A 7,721-nucleotide genomic window follows, 5' to 3' on the forward strand; every position below is an offset into this window, starting at 1 on the left:
TTTAAAAATTATTATCTCATCTGTCTCATATTTTACCTGTTTTCAGGATTTAGACTACCTTTTATTTATATTACATCCAAGAGTGTGGCTTTTTTTTTCTTTTTTTTTAAATTTTTAAATTAAATTTAATTTAATTTTTATACAGCAGGTTCTTATTAGTCATCAATTTTATATGCATCAGTGTATACATGTCAATCCCAGTCTCCCAATTCATCACACCACCATCCCACCCCCTTCTGCTTTCCCCCCCTGGTGACCAAACATTTGTTCTCTACATCTGTATCTCAATTTCTGCCCTGCAAACCAGTTCATCTGTACCATTTTTCTAGGCTCCACATACATGCGCTAATATATGATATTTGTTTTTTCTCTTTCTGACTTACTTCACTCTGTATGACAGTCTCTAGATCTATCCACGTCTCAACAAATGACCCAATTTTGTTCCTTTTTATGGCTGAGTAATATTCCATTGTATATATGTACCAAATCTTCTTTATCCATTAGTCTGTCGATGGGCTTTTAGGTTGCTTCCATGACCTGGCTATTGTAAATAGTGCTGCAGTGAACATTGGGGTACATGTGTCTTTTTGAATTATGGTTTTCTCTGGGTATATGCTCAGTAGTGGGATTGCTGGATCATATGGTAATTCTATTTTTAGTTTCTTAAGGAACCTCCATACTGTTCTCCATAGTGGCTGTATCAATTTACATTCTCACCAACAATGCAAGAGGGTTCCCTTTTCTCCACACCCTCACCAGCATTTGCTGTTTATAGATGTTCTGATGATGCCCATTCTAACTGGTGCAAGGTGATACCACCTTGTAGTTTTGATTGGCATTTCTCTAATAGTGATGTTGAGCAGCTTTTCATGTGCTTCTTGGCCATCTGTATGTGTTCTTTGGAGAAATGTCTATCTAAGTCTTCTGCCAATTTTTGGATTGGGTTCTTTGTTTTTTTTAATATTGAGCTGCATGAGCTGTTTATATATTTTGGAGATTAAACCTTTGTCTGTTGATTCATTTGCAAATATTTTCTCCCATTCTGAGGGTTGTCTTTTCATCTTGTTTATGGTTTCCTTTGCTATGCAAAAGCTTTGAAGTTACATTAGGTCCCATTTGTTTATTTTTGTTTATCCCTCTTAGAACTGCTTTTCTGCATGCCATAGGTTTTGGATGGTCGTGTCTTCATTGTCGTTTGTCTCTAGGTATTTCTTGATTTCCTCTTTGATTTCTTCAGTGATCTCTTGGTTATTTAGTAATGTAGTGTTTAGCCTCCATGTGTTTGTGTTTTTTTATGGTTTTTTCCCTGTAATTCAATTCTGATCTCATAGCATTGTGGTCAGAAAAGATGCTTGATTTGTCTTCAGTTTTCTTAAATTTACCGAGGCTTGATCTGTGACCCATCCTGTAAACTGTTCCGTGCGCACTTGAGAAGAAAGTGTAATCTGCTATTTTTGGATGGAATGTCCTATAAATATCGATTAAATTTATTTGGTCTATTGTGTCTTTTAAAGCTTCTGTTTCTGTATTTATATTCATTTTGGATGATCTGTCCATTGGTGTAAGTGAGGTGTTAAAGTCCCCCACTATTATTGTGTTACTGTCAATTTCCTTTTTATAGCTGTTAGCATTTGCCTTATGTATTGAGGTGCTCCTATGTTGGGTGCATGTATATTTATAATTGTTATATCTTCTTCTTGGATTGATCCCCTGATCTTTATGTAGTGTCCTTCCTTGTCTCTTGTAACATTCTTTATTTTAAAGTCTATTTTATCTGATATGAGTATTGCTACTCCAGCTTTCTTTTGATTTCCATTTGCATGAAATGTCTTTTTCCATCCCCTCACTTTCAGTCTGAATGTGTCTCTAGGTCTGAACTGGGTCTCTTGTAGACAGCATATATATGGGTCTTTTTTTTTGCATCTGTTCAGCAAGCCTGTGTCTTTTGGTTGGAGCATTTAATCCATTCACGTTTAAGGTAATTATTGATATGTATGTTCCTATGACCATTTTCTTAATTATTTTGGGTTTGTTTTTGTAGGTCCTTTTTTTTTTTTCTTTGCAGTAAGCAGGCTTCTCACTGTTGTGGCCTCTCCCATTGCGGAGCACAGGCTCCGGAGGTGCAGGCTCAGCAGCCATGGCTCATGGGTCCAGCCGCTCCACGGCATATGGGATCTTCCCGGAATGGGGCACGAACCCGTGTCCCCTCATTGGCAGGCGGACCCTCAACCACTGCACCACCAGGGAAGTCCCTGTAGGTCCTTTTCTTCTCTTGTGTTTCCCACTTAGAGAAATTCCTTTAGCATTTGTTGTATAGCTGGTTTGGCGGTGCTGAGTTCTCTTAGCTTTTGCTTGTCCGTAAAGCTTTTGATTTCTCCATCAAATATGAATGAGATCCTTGCCAGGTAGAGAAATCTTGGTTGTAGGTTCTTCCCTTTCATCATTTTCAGTATATCAGGCCACTCCCTTCTGGCTTGTAGAGTTTCTGCTGAGAAATCAGCTGTTAACCTTATGGGAGTTCCCTTGTATGTTATTTGTCATTTTTCCCTTGCTGCTTTTAATAATTATTTGTCTTTAATATTTGCCAATTTGATTACTATGTGTCTCGGCATGTTTCTGCTTGGGTTTATCCTGTATGGGACTCTGTGAGCTTCCTGGGCTTGGGTGGCTATCTCCTTTCCCATGTTAGGGAAGTTTTCACCTATAATCCCTTCAAATATTTTCTCAGATCCTTTCTCTCTCTCTTCTTCTGGGACCCCTATAATGTGAATGTTCTTGTGTTTAATGTTGTCCCAGAAGTCACTTAGGCTGTCTTCATTTCTTTTCATTCTTTTTTCTTTATTCTGTTCCACCACAGTGAATTCCACCATTCTGTCTTCCAGGTCACTTATCTGTTCTTCTGCCTCAGTTATTCTACTATTGATTCCTTCTAGTGTAGTTTTCATGTCAGTTATTGTATTGTTCATCTCTGTTTGTTTGTTCTTTAATTATTTTAGGTCTTTGTTAAACATTTCTTGCATCTTCTTGATCTTTGCCTCCATTCATTTTCCGAGGTCCTGGATCCTCTTCACTATCATTATTCTGAATTATTTTTCTGGTCAGTTGCCTAACTCCATTTCATTTAGTTGTTTTTCTGGGGTTTTATCTTGTTCCTTCATCTGGTACATACCCCTCTGCCTTTTCATCTTGTCTATCTTTCTGTGAATGTGGGTTTTGTTCCACAGGCTGCAGGATTGTAGTTCTTCTTGCTTCTGCTGTCTGTCCTCTCAAGAGTATGGTTTTCATCCTAACCATAGATATATCTAGCCAGAATTGTGACAAAGGTTTCAGGCAAATCTCCAGATCAAGTCCCAATGAAGTATCTGTTTTTCATCTCTCCTATATCAATGAATAAGTGAATTGTATAACTACCAATTCTTGAATCCTTGGTTTTTTAAATCACTTTCCCTCCCTCTCTCCTTTCTACCCTCCCTAACTCCTTTCTTCCTTTTCATCTTATCCATATGTAATTAGTTGCTATGTGATTGGGATTCTCACCCACACTACATTCCCTATTTCATTCACGTCTCTTTTTCTTCTATTTATATTATTATCTATTATTTTCACCTCCATAATCCAGACATCAGACACTTCTCTCTTTTACATTTGTGGATGAGAGAATGAGAATAATCCTGCACCTTCAATATCATCAGCAGTCAGACAGAAAACATTCAGTAAATTCACCATTCATCTTGTTGTTTCTTAGAGAAAACCATTTTCAAATAATGTGAAACTCTAATAGAAGAAAGAACTAGAAGGAGCCTATCATATCCATACGAAGATCATGCATTCACAAAAACTTAGACAAAAATCATGTGAATAAGTATACTCACATTTGCAATGTGAATATAAGCAGCGTATTTTTAAGCTACATTTAGTTTGCCCTCACTATGTGCCAAAACACCATTTTGAGTACTTTACACATATTAGCCCATTTGATTTTCCAAACTATCCATGAGATAAGTGCCAATATTATACCCATTTGCAATTAAGAATAATAATGCACAAAGAGCTTGATCTAGGAACTTGTAAGTGGTAGAGGATAGATTGGAATTCAGTGGAGACTAGACTCTTTAATATAAAATTATAATTCCAATCTAGAAATGTGAATTATTTTTGGAAGAAAATTATTACTTATTATGACCAATATATTTTTATTCATTCATCATATATTCATACTTTTCCCTCAGAACCTAGTCTGTGACAGGCAGTGTATAGTCTGGGGATCCATCAGTGATAAATAGATATGTCTTTTTCCTCATGAAGCTGGCTGATGTATTAAATGCAAGATGAAGGGAATAAGGAAAAAAGGAAATGCAGGGTGATTCTTAGAACTTTTGTTTGAGCAAGTGGGTAGATTGTGACACTTTTTACAGGGAATGGGGGACCAGAGCCTTGTCCAGACCCATTTTCAAAGTATAATTAATTGACAAGACCAGGAATTTTCATTGTTGTTGCTGCTTTTTGGTTTGTTAGTTTGTTTTTATCAGGAGGCACATAATGTATGGAATGTCTCTTTTATCTGTACTAGTATCTGCTTGTCGTTCAATGCTGAGATCCATCAGAGGCAGGAAAGAGCTTAGAGTCAAATTCTATATATTTCATTTTCATTTTCTTGCTGAATACTTTTATAAAAAGAAATCATCAACTATTTGCTTACACAGTTTTTAATTGATACAAGAAAGAGAATAAACATTTGATTATTTTCCTTAATTTGCCATCTTTCAAGATGATTGTATATATGAACAGGCATGTGTGTGTGTGTATATAGACATATTCATGAATTTAAATACATTTGATGAGTTTCAATCCACAGCAAACCTTATACTTTTCAAAGCTCAAATTTCTCACCTTTGGTCATTGTGAGCTTGTTTAGGTTGATACCTGAATCCTTTGGAAATGTTTTATAAAAAAAAAAAAAAAAGATTTAATTCAAATTCAGGACTATGCAGTTGTACTTAAAGCCTTCTGTCTTACCTTTGTTCTTCTTTTCCTTTCTTCGACACAGAGAATCCTCATTTTCCAAGACACAGGGGATGATAAATATATTTATTTTTAATTATTTATTTTTAATCAGAAATCATAAACACAGTGGTCTCAGAATAATATTATACAAACATCCATAGTACAAATATCCTTAAAATAAGCAATATAATTGATAAAATAGTAACTTTTTCTGCATTTGCTCTCCCCAATCTCCACCTCCACATTTATGCAGTGACACATGTATTGTCATGGGATATAGCTATTATTCATTATACTCTCTTTCTTTTGTTATTATATAGTCTTAGTTCTATCAGTAACCATATATCTAATTCTTACTCTCAGTCCTTATGTCAATGTGTCTATTCATTTTGTGGTCTGATGCCCTTTCTCTAGTACATTCTTCAGGAATGGTGCACTAGAAAAATATTTCCCAAGTGCTTGCATGTTGATAATAACTTGTCTCCACCCTTTATCATTGACAGTTACTTTTACCTTTTACTCAGTGTAAACTCCCTGGACACTTTCTACCTTTAAACATCTTAAATATTGTTCTCTGTTTTCTTGAAGCAAATGCATTGTTCTTAAAAAACATGAGGATAAGCCATAAAAAAGAACAAAATAATGCCATTTGCAGTGACATGGATAGACCTAGAAATTATCATACTGAGTGAAGTAAGTCAGACAGAGAAAGACAAATATTATGTTATATCACTTATATGTGGGACCTATTTACAAAACAGAAATAGAGTCACAGATGTAGAAAACAAACATCGTTACCAGGAGGGGAAGAGGGAGGGAGGGATACCTTGGGAGATTGGGATTGACATATACATACTACTATATATAAAATAAATAGCTAGTAAGAACCTAGTGTATAGCACAGGGAACTCTACTCAATACTCTGTAATGACCTATGTGGAAAAAGAACCTAAAAAAGAGTGTATATATGTATATGTATAACTGATTCACTTCACTGTACAGCAGAAACCAACATAACATTGTAAATCAACTATACTCCAAAAAATTAATTTAAAAAAATATGAGGATAATCTAATTTTCTTTTTCTTGCAAATTCTTGCTCATTTTGCCTAAATGCAAGTTTTTATTTTTCTAAATATATCGATAATTTTAAAGAATATATCTTGATTTTATTTTTTTCTGAGTAAATATTTTTAGACACACAATATGCCCTTTCTTTTGTGTGTGTGCCCTTTCAATATATTGTTTCAAGCAGCTTTTAAAATTTTCTTGATGGTTACGTTGCATTTTAGCTTTGCACTGTATTGCTATATTATTTTGGTTTTCTTCTTTGAGGCCTCCTATTATACATATGCAATTTATTCCTTGCCTTTATTAAGTATTTGCTACTTTCTCTCAAGACTTTTATCTCGTCCTTCACTCTTTTTAAATTTTAAAAGTTTATTCTCCATCACTTTCTATTCCTTTCAAGGCATTATCTCTTATGATTTTTCATTACTGGATTTTTTTATATTACTCTTCATAACAAATTATTTTTCTTTATTCTTTCATTATTTACTTCATTTTTGAATATTTCTGATTTATGTGGTTTTTCAGATCTTGTACAACTTTCTAAAAATATATATTTAGCTGCTTTGAAATGGTAGATTATTATAAAACTAGACCCTATCTTATCCACTCACAAAAGAATTAAAACTAAATAGACTAGACTTTAATGTCAGACCTGAAACCATGAAACTCCTAGAAGAAAGCATAGGAAAAATGCTTCTTGGTATGAGTCCTAGCAATAATTTTGGATATGACACCTAAAGCACAGCAACAAATCAAAACTACACAAGTGGGACTACATCAACATAAAAAGCTCTGGACAGCAAAGGAAACAATAAACAAAGTGAAAAGACAACCTATGAAATAGAACAAAAATATTCACAAACCGTATATCTGATAATGGGTTAATATACAATCTCTCTTTAGAAATATGGCATCTGAATAAAGGCATTAATGGGACAAGAGAGAGAGGCCTGAGTATACACTCACTCATTCACTCACTTATCAAAGATTTTAAACAGTTCTAATTTTTGTCACATCTCTGCTAAGCACTGAAATATGAGTGCTTAAACTATGAGTGAAAGTGTTACTCTCCCAGAGAGATTCAGAATAACTAATATATTTTCATTGTTTTAGTCATCAATTACATAAATGTTCTACCAGTATTAATTGAATGAAGATCATCTTCCAAAAGGAGTATAAAAAAACACATAATTTCAACAAAAAATTTGAGAAAGAACTGCATTTATTAAAAATCTCAATATCACCAAGAAGGAATTCACTTCTTATAACGTTTTCTATTTTACCTCATAGTATCTGGATCATTTTCAAATTCTTATTGTGTGTTTTTTAAAGAGTTGTTATGGAGTTTGAGTACAGAGATTCATTCTTATCTAGATGTAGTGAGATTTTTTCTTATTGATTTTTTGAATTATTTTCTTCCCCTCTAAGATGGAAGTTGCCTTAACAATCCTTCTGAGGCTTACAAAAGAGAACCAGCACAAGCAGAGAGAGGTTGGTTATTCTCTTCCTAAGAAACAGGAATTTTGTAATGAGAGCACATAACAGAATCTCCCTGAGGGCAGAAGAAGAGTTTAGCTTTCCAACTCTGCATGGGAAATGATTCACTAATTAGTAGTCCTAAATGTTAGGGGAAGAGAAATGGAGAA

Source organism: Neophocaena asiaeorientalis, unplaced genomic scaffold (assembly GCF_003031525.2).
Source record: "Neophocaena asiaeorientalis asiaeorientalis breed wild unplaced genomic scaffold, Neophocaena_asiaeorientalis_V1.1 scaffold288, whole genome shotgun sequence".
In the NCBI taxonomy this organism is placed as follows: Eukaryota; Metazoa; Chordata; class Mammalia; order Artiodactyla; family Phocoenidae; genus Neophocaena; species Neophocaena asiaeorientalis.